At 41.0% G+C, this 15068-nt stretch overlaps 1 long non-coding RNA gene across 1 annotated transcript in view; it reads left to right on the forward strand.

The window, feature by feature from the left end:
- LOC117163532 (uncharacterized) overlaps window positions 1–15068 on the forward strand; it is a 176662-nt gene that overhangs the window by 11760 nt on the left and 149834 nt on the right. Inside the window, exon 5 of the long non-coding RNA XR_013059195.1 lies at window positions 5114–5163. This is a non-coding gene — a long non-coding RNA (uncharacterized LOC117163532). The remainder of the gene's footprint in view (window positions 1–5113; window positions 5164–15068) is intronic.

Here is a 15068-nt window from a genome sequence, read left to right on the forward strand (position 1 = left end):
GTGGTCGTGGGTCGAGGGGGGTGAGTTGGAGGGCGGGTGGGTGGGGGGGGAGGCAAGAGAGACACAGAGGGAACTTGTTATGCTTTGAGAGATATGGCGGAGGCCTGCGGAATACATAATTTTGTAAAGACAAAAATGCTGCGGTCGTGCCTCGGTGGAGTCGCATTTTTCCTTGTTTCACGAAATGTTCAGGCTCGCCTTCCCTCCCACTCCCTCTTTTCCGTTCGTGGCCTGCTCCTTGTCCAAGCTTCTCCCCGCGCATCATCCCTCTCTCGTTCCTCTAGTAATGCGCCGCGGAATGAGAAACGTTTTGTAAAAAATGTATCCGCATCTTCGCAACGCCGCGGCTCTACCGGCCATGTCCCTTTCCTTCTTCCGTTCTCTCGTTCTCCCTTCCTTGCTGTGTATGGGGTAACATGCTGCACAGAATCGTGCGCGTGTTCTTGGAACGCGATCAAATGAATTCTGATGCACTTGAAGCGTTCGTTTCGCTGTCGATGAGGGAAACATGCGGCACGGCACGTGCCATTCAACTTTTCTAATCTCTTCAATGGCGGAGCAGATTGAACACCATTGTTACTAATTGATCTTTATGGTGTAGAATTAGCTAATCTTGTCTCTCTCCCTCTTCTGTTCTTCGGATAAGAACGTGTGAATCTAGATTGATTTCCACCGATGAAATTTTATGAGTTCGTGAAAATAATTCTTAGTTGCATCAGCCTATACTTCATCCAAATCACATTATCGAAATGAACAACGTTTATTTCTTATAATTATAGAGGGTTAATTATTAAAAACCGTGTTTTTCGTTTCAACATATATTACGTAAATAACAATGACGAATATCACGATCAGAATATCCAGATGATGTTTATCCGTACGATACACGTAACGAAAAAGTGCAGCGTTGTATTGATAGCGCATTGAGATTTCAGCTTCTCGTTTTCCTCGTTTCCTGTAGGTCGCATGGGTCGGGACATATTTCACGATTTACAGACTAAAGGACACGCATTCCCGGACAATAATTCTCGAACTGAGATATCGGCGGGGTCGTAAAGAACGACAAACTATTGTCTTAAGGACAAAATGTAGCCAATAAGTGGTCGTGCCACGGAAATAGGCGAAACGCGTGTAACGGTCCTTTTCTGAGGGAAAAAAAATTTCCATAAACTCCGCCGATCCTTTCGTGTGATCTCCTAGTCCCTTCCTCGTCGTTGGAGTCTGTTCTCTCTTGTCCCCTCTTACTTTCACGCATAGTTGAGATCCCTAACTGATTTTAGTGGTTTCCCTTTGACTTTTTGACGTCTTACAAGGGCCGACAGCCATTCAAATACTTCTGTAACCGCGCGCGGGGACTGTCGCCGCCATAACTAACCTAGGATAACTCTCTGGGAACTTCGCCTCTCTTTCCCTCCGCCGAATATTCGCCATTGCTCTCTCAACTACCGCTCCTTTTCTGCATCAACTTTTGTTCAGGGTTAAAACGGCCCGTTTTGTGGTTAGGAAAACTGTTAGGGTAGCGTGAATTATTGGAATTTGATTATGCTTAAGTTCTCCAGCAACGAAGGTTGGACAACTTTGGCAACGTTGATAGGATCAAACATAATCGCAGGGCTAATTAGGTATCGTTATGTTGCACTTAAAGTTGTGAATAATTGATGAAAAGTTCACTTCAACGTTACACATGATACTTTTATGTTAAATTATGATTTAAACGTTTCTGTAGGTATATTTGTAGCTTTTGTTAATGTCAATGTACGAAAAATGTATCTTGCAATGTGATTTCTGAAAGTTTTTAAGTATATTTCATTTTTTTACGTATAAACGATATCGAAAATTATGATATTGATAATCGAGCTTTTAAAAATCAGGTTAATTGAAAACTTTTCGTCAATCACATAGCTACAACAATGATCTCCAAGGAATGTTATTTAACGAAACTTCTCATTACCGAGAATCTTAATACGTTCCTTCTAACTGGAGGAACCGTCTCAACTTATTGGCAGAAGAGCAAGCGCAATAATTCGAAACGGCTCGATCTTCTTCAAAAGCGGAACTTCGACGATCCACCGAACTACGGTGGAACTTTTCTAGGTCAAACCCCTTCGCGTTCACATAACCCACTTCCGTCCAGAGGTTTTCCAACCACTTATCCGCCCTAACACGACGGTTCTTTCAACACAGAGAGCAGCGGATAGACGGAACGAAACGAAGGAGACTGAAAAGCTGAAACGGGCAAAGTGTGTCCGTGAGATTCAGAGAAACGCGAGTTCGCTTCGCAACTGTGGAGTTTGCATTCTGGCACGTATAGCAGTTTTCAAGATGGGTATTTGATAGGATGTGGACACGTAGGCTATGTATACGCGGCGACTCGGTAGATTAGGATGATATAATTACAACATTAACATAAGTCACCGGACAGGCACGGCCGCGGAATAGTAATCGTGTCGAACACGTGTGCGCGTCATCGCTGTTTCGTTTTACTGCACTTCGTTTCTAGGGACAGTGCCGCCTCGACGGGTTCACGTGCGTTTTCGTCAGTTGGATATCCTTCTCTTAAATACCGAGATATTTATCGCGACGATTCGCGCAGTCGGCCACGGTCAACTTGTTTTCCGAATTTAATCGTTCGACCATAATCACCTACTATGCATAATTATTAATCAATTGAGCTTAACTACTTAACTTGATATCAAAGTTATTGAGAACCTTTGACAACGATTACTCGGAGTAACTTCAGCAAATGGGAGCAAAGATTGATCGGTCTTTTTCAAATTAATCGAAATATTGCTATAAAATTTGGAAGATATATCAGAGAGGTTTTGATTATTATTTTTGTATTGTTTAGTTACTCCAAATATACTTGTGTACACATTACATTTGGAACTCGTACATAAAAAATTGTAATAGTTTGGTTTCGTTTAGCATATTGGGAGATCCAATCGGTGTACAAAGAAACTTTGTCATTTTACGAGAAGCGCAGTCGTCTTCTTTTTATTCTCTTTCTTGTGATCCATATCTTTGTTATATAACGTTTCTTCAGACCCTTCGGAAGGATATTTGTGAACGTGAAAATAGCGATGCAGGTGATCGAATGGCATAATTCTATTAACACAACAAACATTTCAAACAAGTTCTAAAGGGAATGGGCATGATATTTCGGCCTTAAACTTGATCCGTAAACGCGATACGTAGCTCGAGCAGCAAAGTTGATACAAATTCTTTCATTCGATGAACGTGGAACGAAAAATTTCCGCGATTCACCGGCTCGTGGCCCGTTGCAAGGGCGGTCGAGCTTGTCGCGTAACAATTTCCAAATTGCCGTGAAATCCGCGATCCAAACGTTCCAGTGGAGCACAAAGAAAAATCCGTTCCGCGGCAACAAGCAATGAACCAGAGAAAACAGAGACGAAAGAAAAAGGTGGAAGCGAGGAAGATAGAACGGATGGGAAAAAAAGAGCGAGAGGGAGAGAGGAAGGAACACCATGAAATCAGGAACCTGACTGGGCATACAGCGTTCGGAAAGTTGGTGAACTGATGAAGCAGTCAGACGATCATAAAAGGTAGGCAAGTTGAGCGTTGCCTGATGAAGAAATAAAAGTGTATACCTCCGTCTGACCCCGCTTCCCTCTGTCCGCGGTCCAACCGGTCGGAAGGTACAGAAAGCACCGAGATAGGGTTGCGGAGGCAGGCAGATTTCGCTCCCTCTCTCTTTTTCTCTCCCTTTCTGGGTTTATCCGAGTCACCGATCGCGTAGATTCCGAGAAGCAGCCGAAACAATATCATAACTCGTCGGCCCCGGGAGCCCATGGCCGTAAATAGAAATGCCTGATACCGCGAGAGAGAAGAGACTTGCTGGCTGCCCCGGCTGCTTCGTATTCCACCCGCGCAAACGGGGCTCCATGATAATTATGATGCGTCTTGGAGTCCCGCGCGATCGGTTTTTGATGTGGTTGAGCCGCCGAAACGGTCCCCGGTACCGGTTCGCCTTCATTCGTGATAGAAATTTTTGATCGATCTTCGCTAGTTCCACATTTTTTCGGCGGCTCCGCTTGAAATAGTATGGTTGGTGTTTCTTCGTATGATAAATTATTCTCTGAGGATAATGCCCTCCGATCGTTATCGATACGCGGAGGAGAAACTAAATGGTTTCGTGGAAGTACGCTGGCAAGATTTAACGATCGGGAATATTAGAAATCGCTGTAAAATATTTATTACCTTATTATTTTTTATATTAAGTTACACGTAGGGTTAATTAGTTCCGAAGAAATACATCGTCGTTTTGTTGGAAGAATACTGAAACTAGGAAAGTCAATTTTTTAGCAACTCGATACGTATCTGATAAGACAGAAACGTGACGAATGTAATTTCGATCGTGATACTGTTTGATGTAGTAAGAGCAGTTGTGCAGGGATGGAGTTATTCAAAGGAAACTGGATCGTTTTGGCGATGCTTTCATAGATTCTGGTCCCTTTGACGATTTTATCCATTCTCTACGGTCCGAATCTTTCAACATTCGCCACGGACAGCTCCGGTTGGCTAGCTTCGGCTTTCAGGACGAAGAATAGACACTAGAACCACGGGTTGCGCTCGCTTAATCCGCGAATCGAAGCTTTCATGCATAATTCATGGCCGCGCCTTCGCATCCCCGCTTCTCCACGCGGCGTCTTTTGAATCGGAAACTTTTGGAATTCCCTTCCCGACGGGAAATTTATCGCGCTTACGGCATTTACGTCGCCGAGAAAACTCCGCGTTTTACACCTCCGTGCTGCCCCCAAGAAGAAGAACGATGCAACGTTGTATGAGATCTATTTTTCTTTCTTTTTCCTTTCCTCTTTCTTTTTAATATGTTGCTAGCAAAGCATTTTTGGCGCAAAGGGAAAACATTGTTTCGTTCAGCTGAAAAATAGAAACTATTTGGCTAAAGTTGCTTCAGAGGTCGGGGCGTTTCACGGGTTTCTATCTTTTATTTTTTATTGCGTGTCAAAATGCGATGCACTCGACTTAAAGATACTTAAACTTCATTTGAATAACATTACGACAATTGATGAAACACGAACTTAGCATTGTGTGAAACTGACTAATCGTGTATTCTTACGTTTATTTGTTACAGCACCTTTGATGAACACCTCCTGGATTCTGACCAGTGAATGCGCAGTACGAGTAAGTAACCTATATTTATATTTCTACGTCAAAAAGATTTATTTCGATTTAACCACCGTCCTGAAACTCAAAAGTAGAAAACAAATCATTTTCCATGTTTAAAAACGCTTTATTTAGCGTATCAATCGCTCCATATAGCCTTCCATTCTTGCCACAATGCTCATCATAAGAAACGCAGGTATCGAACTCTAAAAGCTCCAATAAAATCATCCTAATATATTTCCTTTTCTTTTTTTTCTTTTTTGTCTAAACGGCCATAAATTTTCAAATAACACAAAGCAACCCCAGCGAGGGTGGTAGGAAGGAAAAAAGGTCGTGATTAATATTTGAGAATTTATTGGATGACGGTGTTGGATGTGCACACCGCGTTAATCGTGGAAATCGGCCCGAATGGACCGAGGACCGCGACTGATTCGCTGATACAATTTAGGATGCGGGTGTGAGACCTTCCTCCCCTTGACTCGGTGTCAATTTCAATTGTCCGTTGAAGAGATTGATACGGGCGATTTTGGCTGGCTGATAGCAGTGTCATTCAACGACAGGAGCACGTCTCCCATAAATGCAGAAAACGTCGTTTCTGTTCCGGAGGACTCGAGAGAAGTTTATGAGCACGTTTTTGGTGGCCGCTTTCGGGGAACGATGATTTGGGTAATTCTCGTTGGACGGAAGATTTCGGGGCCCGATTAAGCGGAACGACTGATGAAGAGACTTGGAAATCCAGCTCTCCGGCTGAAAGGTACTGCGTACTTAATAAAGATGATGACAGTCGCGAGAGCCTTTGTGAGAGCTACTCGAAAGGCCTACTAGGCTCTTCTTTTTCGTGGAACCAACTTGTACGCTTGAAACAGCCCTGGTAAATAAAACCGGCGATAATCTGGCCAATTATCTGATCTAGATCTGGCGAGGAAGTAATTTTTATTAGACGTTCTCTCGTAATAATAAGCAGTTGGCCCTTGTACGTGCCTGTGTCTATGTTTCTTATCAAGTAAACTGATCTATGAGCGTGTAATAGAGCTGGATTCAGGATCGATCGGGAAACGATTCGGTGAAACGAGTCAATACTAAGTTCATTAGAAAGTTTTCAGGGTAAAAGAAGTATAAGAAACTGTAAGTGTTTGTCAAGCCACCATTCCCATTGTCAGTGAGCCTTTTTCACGAGCGTGGCTAATGGATTTATGGTCGCAAAATTCGCCGACCAGACATGTCTCGCCTTCGTACAATTTCGGAGACGATATTAGCATTAGAGAGACGAGCAAAGTCTGGCTGTGGGCAAGGTATGGCCCAGGTAGATCATCCTACGCGTTGCTCCAACAACGACAAACCACACCCGCCTTTGGACAATGGGTGACGCACTCCACTGTGCCCCGCTCGCCTCCCTTTTTCTTGAATTATGGCTTAGCTGCTCCTTTCGCGCCGTTTCAACTATCGTTCGACCACCATTCTGCCGATCGAAGATCTTCGAATTACGTATGCTTTTACGTAAGCCTCACAGCTCTGAAACAGGTAGATCTCGAGAAATTAATAGCGGTAGATAAATGGGGATTATAAGTTTCTATTTATTAGATTTTACGATATTAATCGATTCTCAGAGGTGTTTTTATTATTGTAGTTTATTCCTTTCATTTTTCTATTCTACTTTATTTCTCCTTGTTTCAGGAGCTTATGAGCTACGTCTAGGGATGCGTGTAAAACAGATTTGAGAAACTTATGTACCAATATTAAAATGCGGTATTTGGCTGGAAATTTAGAAGTTTCAGATCTTCACTATCAATAAATAACCGATCGAAGTAACTTTTCTGTCGACCTAGAAAAGGACTAATCGATTCTATTACGGACAATCTTTCAATACTGACTCAAACTTCTTAATCTTCTGTTTCCAAATTCTTGCATTCTTTAGGAAAAGAAGATTCGGAATTTGAAAACTTTGTGATATTCGTGCAATAACTTAGCAATAGAAAAATCGAATTTAATGTTTAAAATACGAATTGCGTACGATAAAAATGTGAATATTCCAGTGTATCGGCGCTTTAGTACACATATGATGTGTATTGGATGTAAATGAAGACGCACGGATTAATGTCGTTTTAATTAATCATTAGTCAAAGATATAAGGAATAACGTACGCCATGACAAATGTTTTTCTATAGCCTATGAAATAATGATAAATTAATACGTTGATAGTTGTACCAGGGCTCCTGTTGATTGCGCAATTACTCTGGCTGTGATTTAGCATCAGCGCAACTTTACGCTCATCGAAATGTCGTCAGGTTCAACTTATAGATTGTTTTGCATCGCTCGAGATTAATGAAGTTTCGTTGCCATTACATAATTACTGCAAAGATTTTTATTGTCCCATCGTATATCATAATCGTTGACATTCAACGAACACCATTCAAATCATATCTAACTGCAACTTGTAGCTCTGAACTGTTTCTCGGATAAACTCTCAATGATTATACAAGTTATGTGTAACTTTCGAAATGTCAGGAAGTGGAAGAAATTTAGGAATTTAACGTTAGTTATATCAGTAACATACTCTTCTACAATTAACGATACGTTCATCGAAATCTCTTTTCCGACAAGCGAGCAAAAATTCGCTTTCTACAAAATCTACAGCGAATACCGGTAATTCTTCAAAAGAAAAATAACATGAAACATATAGCCCACGCTATGTCAAAACCGCAAATGTGCAAATTTTCCCAATAAAACATAGACTGAAGTCTTCTTTCCTCTTCCTTTAATTACATAAATTAAAATGACAAATACGAAGTTACAACGATGATTACGCTATGAAGCTTCACTCGTCTTCAGGATTATTCGATTATCCTTTATTCAATTGCAAACATCCACTAGCTATTTACATAATCTTCTATTCCCGACACCGATGTCTTACAAGAGATATGAAGACGATGCGACGTAACCTTCGATTTCCTCCAGGAAGTTGACCAAACAGAAAGAAACGTGAAGGGAAGAAGGAGACGAAGCTTGATTACATTGGAAAAACAATTTAGCATGAGCGTGCAGTACAGTGGCGCGCGGGGCCATCAAGCCATCACTGTCACGTCGACAGGCGACTATCCGCGATCTGCACAATAAGTCAATCAGCGGGTCGATCAGAAGTAGACAGACCTCCAGCCGCGCGACGTGAAACTCCTGACAAATGATTCTGCCGATACGAGGCTCGAACCGGAGCCAGTGACGTCTTCATACGGTCTCGCGGTGGCCGTATAGCCCGGTCGCTTGTCCGTCACACAAATCGCCCAACCAGCCTTCCAAGATGTCACCGATTTATTTTACGAGATGGCCCATCGTCCTGGACGCGCCGCGCCCCCTGTTCACGCTTGTATTGAGTCCTTACGCGACGCGTCCCACGGACTCCTGATATACACCGACACGTATCGATGCTTTATTGGGATCCATTACCTTTCTACGGCCGCTATAAGTCGTCTCCGGTGGAACGCGGCTCCGGATATCGGTACAGGTTTCGGCCTGGGCCCCGGGGACAAACCGGGGAAAAAAGGGAAAGAAAGTCATAAGGCATCGCAATCACGTTCTCCGCTCGGAAGATCGAACGTTCAGATACAACCAAGATTTCGGCCATGTTTCCTTGCTTCTTCGATGATTTTGACTTCTCGGTTCTTTCTATTGCTGTACTATTTTATCTTCTCTGGCAGCGTCGCTTCGCAGGATCGGTTGATAATCTGTATGAAGCATTGTTTGAGATTGAATGACGCGTGTGGGACAGGTGTTGGGATTCCTGAAACTACTAGAAAGTTGGTTTTGTATATGTCTAGATGTGTAGGGGAAATTGATTTTCAGTAGTGATATTATTCGGTTCTTTTCGGTATTTTCAATGGAACATCCAGAGGAAGTAGATATATTTCTTTATCCTCGACATTTCTTGCATGTTTGGCATTTTAGATATAAGAAATACATATTCTCAATTCCTTATGACGTTTAAGATGTGAAATTTATCTTACGCTACACCGTCACAAGGATTAAATTGTTAGCTTAGAAATTATGTAAATGTATTGAAATTTCCCATAATTGCAACTAATTTTTAGCGTGATTATTCTCCGTTTTCTCTTGTGCCTACATATTTTAAAGTATCTAAAACAATTCTTCCCAAAATTTCAAAAGAAAATGTACAAGGTTGATTGTCTACTATTAACACAATAGAAGAGTCACCCGGATGACAACTGCCCTTTTCCATAAAACTGAACCACTTTCTAATAGCACCAGGTCCAACAAGCAAATTGGTTGACTTGGTCGAAGCGAGGAGCCTACTAAACGCAAGAATGCCGAGAAAGTGGTGAGGACAAAAGGTGTGGGACCGGCCAGGCAATTTCCTGGTAGCCCCAGCCGGAAGACGGTCCTTGGAATAACCCTTAATTACGGCCAGCAATTAGAAAATTGCGTCAGCCCAACCTAGGCGCGATTTATCATCATCTCTTTCGAACTATCGACCTGTCCGATTCCTCTGTCTGCCCTCAGCGTGTCTTCTCGGGATTGCTCTGGATTTCGAGTCGATTTTACCTGACCAGAATGAACCAGGTAGAGAAAAATAGAGAGAGAGAGAGAGAGAGAGATCGGAAATTGCAAAAGTAGCGAATAGAAAGGTTTACACAGGTACGAGACCGGGATGCAACTTTCGTTCCCGTGGTAAGAAAAATTGCCGAACATATTTCACCCGTGCTTCCCGACGGGGCTCCTAACTCTCGATGGCCTGGCCGATATTCGTCCGGTCTTGGAGAAATAGATCGACGATCGGAACCATTATTCAGAGGCGACCGCTCGAAAACCAGAGGACGGATTATGCTGGTGGATCTCCGGGTAAATTGGATCGCATTAGATGCACGCAGGAATTAATGGACTGTGTTATCGAGGGAACAGGTTGGTTCAAGAAAAATGTGTGACGAAAAAGTTTGAATTATTTGGAACTCGATGGCTTATTAATCGCGTAAAACTTGGTTATTTGATTATTGGTAACAGACTTGTACAGGTGAAATTTGATTTCTCTGATATCTGAATTTTATTATATTTCGTTTCATCGTTTATTAATAGGGCACATTATAGAAAAAGAAATTTATTACCTTTATTAGGAAGATTTATAATAGAAATATGAAAACCATGAAAAACTGTAACATCTTCGTTCCAACAATTCCCAAATGTCAAATAATAATTCTCTATATTGCTTAAGAATATTTGTTAAGAATCCATTGATTTCTTAATTCTCTTAGTAAATAAAATAAACGAGCAAGAGATATTCCGTGGTTCGAGAACTTCGGATCCTGAATCGACTGCTATTTTCCACAACATTCCTAGTCGGTCCATTATTTATCAAGTTTTGATATATTCCTATTTATTATAATTTATGCGCGATCAAGCGTGTCCAGACTGACTAAGAATACCGGTTTCTATTAGCAAGATTTAAATCACGATGTCTAGCGGTGCAATTTATCTCGACCACGATTCTTCTTCGTTTGAGAAGTATAGGTATCCACAAAGACAACTTTTATTGCTTTCTTAACACCTTTCAGATGCCCGTACACTTTTAAACAATTCGTATGTATATCTCCAATTCTCGTTGATTCCCAACCACTGCTGAGTCAACATATACAAATTGCTACGATTTCATAGGTGTCTATACAAAAACAAGAAACAGAGAAAGAAGAACAAAAAATTCAAAATCTAGAAGTCTTCCACAAATGATGGTTCCCAAGCAGTAATGTAGTTATTGCTGGGTTACAGTTACTATGAAAGATAAATGCATACCTACACTTTAATTTTCAAATGATACATTTTTTAAACAGATTATACATTTATACAAGTTATACATCACAGGAGATCTAATATACTCGAACCTAATTAATCAACATGTAAATGTAAATACTTCTCCTAGCCACTGTACATATCCTTATTATCTCTGCCCACGCGCAATTTTTCGCATCGACATCGTGTCACCAGGCCGTGTAGCGCGTCGATTTTCAATCTCATTCGGGTGCAGCGCGGCGGTGGCATCCCGGCTACAAGAAAAATTGATACGTGGGCCTCTAATGGCCCAACAAAAACGGACCCAACAGGGACGCGACAACAAAAGCGTATGCATATTATGAATGGATGGACGAGGCGAAGGAGGAACGGATGCCAGAAATATATTGCCTCGGTGCACCCACTCTCTACGAGTTGCACACGTGGTCTCGACACGGGGGTGGGGGGGAGGGGTCAAGGGGGAGACAGAAAAAGCAGGGAGGAGGTGTAGAAGCGCGGAGAAAGAAACGGAGACAAGAAGAAAGAGAAAAAGGCGGGGTCCAAGGAAAACAACAGAGACAGAAAGAAGCAGAAAGGGGAAGAGAACAGAAGAAGAATCAGAAGAAGAAGAAGAAGAAGTTGAAGAAGGAGAAGAAGGAGGTGGAAGTAAAGGAAGAAAAAGGAGGATAAAGTTGCGAAGCTCGCGCATCCCTCCTTTTATCTGCCTTTGTGACGAGGAACAGGCGAGGCCTGCACGACAGAAAATTAGTAAAATCCGGCGGGTAGCGCGTGGAACTGTCTGTCCTGGTGCCCAGAGTCGGATTTATAAGGAGCGAAGCCACGATTTATGCCGGGGCCTTGGTTATTTATCGATTTCGATGGTGCACGCGATATCGTTGCACGGATATCGATACGTTCTTGCCTCGAACTCCGGTCCTGCGTTTCTCTTTTTTCCTCTCTCTTTCCCACTCTCGTTCTTCCTTGTCTTTTTAGATTTTGTCTTTTTAAGTGATTTTCAGTTTTCCACGTGTTTTTAGAAAGTGCCTACACGTTGGCGGAATACGGCGATTGAAGCGTTGAAATTTAGAAAGGACAAATGAAAAGGCCGTATATTCGAAGCAGAAAATTTTGCCGGCTGCCACGGCAAAATCCTATAAGCTGTCTATCGCGTTTCCCGAGCTCCTTGGAACTTCGGAACTTTGACCCGTAAAATTTATCCGAAAACTCAGCGGGAGCTCGTATCGGGAAAGGAAGCGAGGAACCACGCAATAAGGGGATGGAATAAGTTTTCAGTCAACACGTTGAATCTCTAAACACCTTATAAGTCTTTGTTTATGTAATATCAAGAACCAGTAGCGGATGCTACCTTTCCCCTATAACTATTAAAATTACGTACCATTGACTGTATTGTACAACTTAATATATCAGCTCCTATCTTTCTGCCGTGCTATACACAGAGTTCCTTATACGATAGGAGAAACAAAAATTTATTTTCGCGGAAATCTCATATCTTTTAATTGTGAACGATCGATCGACCGTGTCGTCGATTCGATTATTCGAGAACGATGTTCCACTGAAAAGCTAGTTCGAGACGACTGAATAACGCGGCAGTCATCTCTCTGTCCTTAAAGGCCTTCCTCTTCGAGAGAAATCGTCCGTCTACTTTTTCTACGATAGATTAATGCCATAAACGGGGGAGCCTCTCTGAAAGACGAAAGATCAGGCCGATTACCCACAGTGAACGGGGCGCAGTGTTAGGGACGGGAGTGGTTTGCCGTGCAATTATTAATTCCAGGAAATCGATAAGCTCAAAGAGCTCCTCCCGAAGCCGCGCTTGTAATTATTGCCGGCAGAGTAATAGGAAGAAGAAGAGAGCAAGGAGCAGAAGGCAGCCCTCAAAGCACAATGCCACCCTCTAATCACGCATCGACTTATCGACAAGGAGAAGACTGAGAGCTCATGTTTTACCTACACCTTAGGACGTCAACAGTTCTTCCAGTCTGTCTAATAGCTAACCGTTCGACCGGGCTCAAACTACAGGAAGCACTTTCTTCTCCGTTTCACGCCAGTTTTAAACGAGCTACCGACGAGTTTCAAGCTGAGCCATGCTTCATTTGAATACTTTAGACCCCCATCGATGTCACCTAAGTGTGGTGAAATTTTGAGAAAATTGCTTCTTCTTCCATGATATTGGAAAAGTGTATAATCGCTTTTAGATTTGATGCTTTAGATTTGTAATCGAATTCAAAGTTCAGCTTCCATGCTTTAAAAGAAGTTGGTCGATATTTAGGACATGTAAAATTGCAACAAGTTTCTTATTTGAGTACGAGAGAAGTTTCTGGGAATTTTGGAAAGAAGTTTGGAAACGTGTGGCAAGGGCTTAATAACTTGGTTTCAGCTAGTTAACCTTAGTTTTTGTTTCTAAATTACGAACGGCTCCGCACGTGTCGCGTTCATCTTATAATTAACAATTAGAGCATTTCTTACATTTATGAATATTCCATGAGGAGCGATGTTAAACGGTAGTAAATTCGTTAATGTGATTTCGCGGAAATTTATATGAAGTCGCAAACATGTCAAAAATCTCGAGCTAAAATGGTGATACATTTATGTACAAAAGATATTCTTGTAATCTTTTATTCTTCATAAATCGCCAATATCTGTGATATAATTTAAAATTATTGTATAATCTTACTACTTTCACATTCTATATTAATATTCTATTTTCATTTATAATTAAATTCTTTTAAAGTAATTTTTTTAACGAGCAGAAAATAATTTGAATAATTTTGTGCATTAAGATTAATTGTAGTGGACAATAACAGTATATTTTAAAATGTAGCAGCCGCTCATTGTTGATAACGCTGAACGTTAATTAACGGATCGATCGCAACGTCTCGTTAAAAATGTCAAAAGTAAATCTCTGGTTTATTATCCGGAACGCTTAGCTTTTTACGAAGCTAGTCGGCAGACCCTTCGATGGCTGCGCGCCAAGCTGTTACCGGGCGATTAATGCGTATTTGTGTGTATTTCGTAAGGATCCTAGAATCCAGTAACGTCAAGTTATTTTCTCCCCGGACACGATTTTTCTTCGCGAACACTTCCATAACGAATGTCTTTGCAATTATGATTGTCTATTTTCGAAGTAAAATCTCCGCTGCCACGGTAGTAAATTTAAATAGCTCGCGAAATGTTTTCAAAATTTACTAGATTATATTATTCATGTTTACATAGTTAGAAAATTAGATTTCTACGGTTAATTATTGTAGGTTTTAGATTTGCGAAAAATTGGAGAAATGGCAGAAGGAGAAAGAATTTCACAGAGCAATTGTATTAAGCTTTAATACTTATTGTAAGATATTCTTTTTATATATATACTTCTAAACAGGCGTATTGCAAACTTTCTGATGAATTCCTACGTATTAAAATTTTTAATTTCATACGTATATCTGAAGTAGGCATTTATATACACGTATATTTGGTCGTGCAGCTAAATAGTCAAACAAACTGATGAATAAATATTAATTAATATGCTTGGAACAATGACCCATTGTAAAAGATTTTAATACAGGACGCGCCACGATGCATGCCTTGTACAGGATATATTGCACATATTCAAAAGAATTGTAATAAATTTCTGCGACTGCAATTACAGCTAATTAATGACTTGTGGGAATGCCTGTTGTATAAATCATGCGTGTTACTGCTGTCGCTGACGGATGAATCATTCCTTAATATTTATTTTCGCTTCAAGGATAGGGTTGTAATCACCAAAGGAAATGAAGTTTGTAATTTTTAAACGAAACAGTGCACAATATTATTATTTCGAAACTGTTAGGCTATTTATTTCATAAATTAAGTATACGATGTGTTCCGGTATCCTATTAAATTTATGCTAGACTTTTAAATATTGTTAGGATCCCAGAAACGGATTTCGATAGTTCTTGCTTCTTTTGTATTCACGTTTTGTCTTCTTGATACTCCTAATCTTAGGATATGATCAACAACTCCTCATACTTTTATTCAACTATCTACATACAAAATGTACTAGTCGTATACGTAACTAGGAATTTGAAATTAGTTCACTACGTGTTAGATTGTAAATAAAATTTAATTCTGTTGTTTATGAAGTACACCTCTATACGATGACTAAT

The sequence above is a fragment of the Bombus vancouverensis genome, chromosome 9 (genome assembly GCF_051014615.1).
Source record: "Bombus vancouverensis nearcticus chromosome 9, iyBomVanc1_principal, whole genome shotgun sequence".
Classification (NCBI taxonomy): Eukaryota; Metazoa; Arthropoda; class Insecta; order Hymenoptera; family Apidae; genus Bombus; species Bombus vancouverensis.